Below are 401 nucleotides of genomic sequence, written 5' to 3'. Positions count from 1 at the left end.
CACTTCAGTGTTCGAGTATCAAAAAAAAGCAGAAATATTTCTGAAAACGTGGTTTATTTTCAAATATTGTTTGATAATAATACAAAACTATTAAATTAACAGTGAGTGCAAATGTTTTTGGCCTCATTCTTAAATTACTAATCAAAGCCTTTCATGAACTAACTGGCAGCACTTGTGTTCACACTGTCTTCATGTTGAATCACACAAAAACAACTCTAGCTTTGTCGGCACATTTTAACAGTTCGTGCAATCTCAGTGAAAATGCAGTGAAACTTGGAGCTTTGTCCCGTAACTGTTCATAGATTTTACCTGACAGTCTGTTAATCGGCTCTGCCACAGTGTGTGTCGACAGGGAACGGTTGTTAAACAGGCTTTTCTTTTGGGGGACACAGAATATCAGC

At 37.2% G+C, this 401-nt stretch overlaps 1 protein-coding gene across 1 annotated transcript in view; it reads right to left on the bottom strand.

Moving 5' to 3' along the window:
* LOC111661201 (major histocompatibility complex class I-related protein 1-like) overlaps positions 1 to 401 on the bottom strand; it is a 7,642-nt gene that overhangs the window by 5,750 nt on the left and 1,491 nt on the right. The window lies entirely within an intron of this gene.

Source organism: Seriola lalandi, unplaced genomic scaffold (assembly GCF_002814215.2).
Source record: "Seriola lalandi dorsalis isolate HSWRI2012SDOR001 ecotype SW California unplaced genomic scaffold, Sedor1 jcf7180002054538, whole genome shotgun sequence".
Classification (NCBI taxonomy): Eukaryota; Metazoa; Chordata; class Actinopteri; order Carangiformes; family Carangidae; genus Seriola; species Seriola lalandi.
Note: the sequence above shows the minus strand (reverse complement) of the source record. Positions and strands in the feature narration are given on the sequence as shown.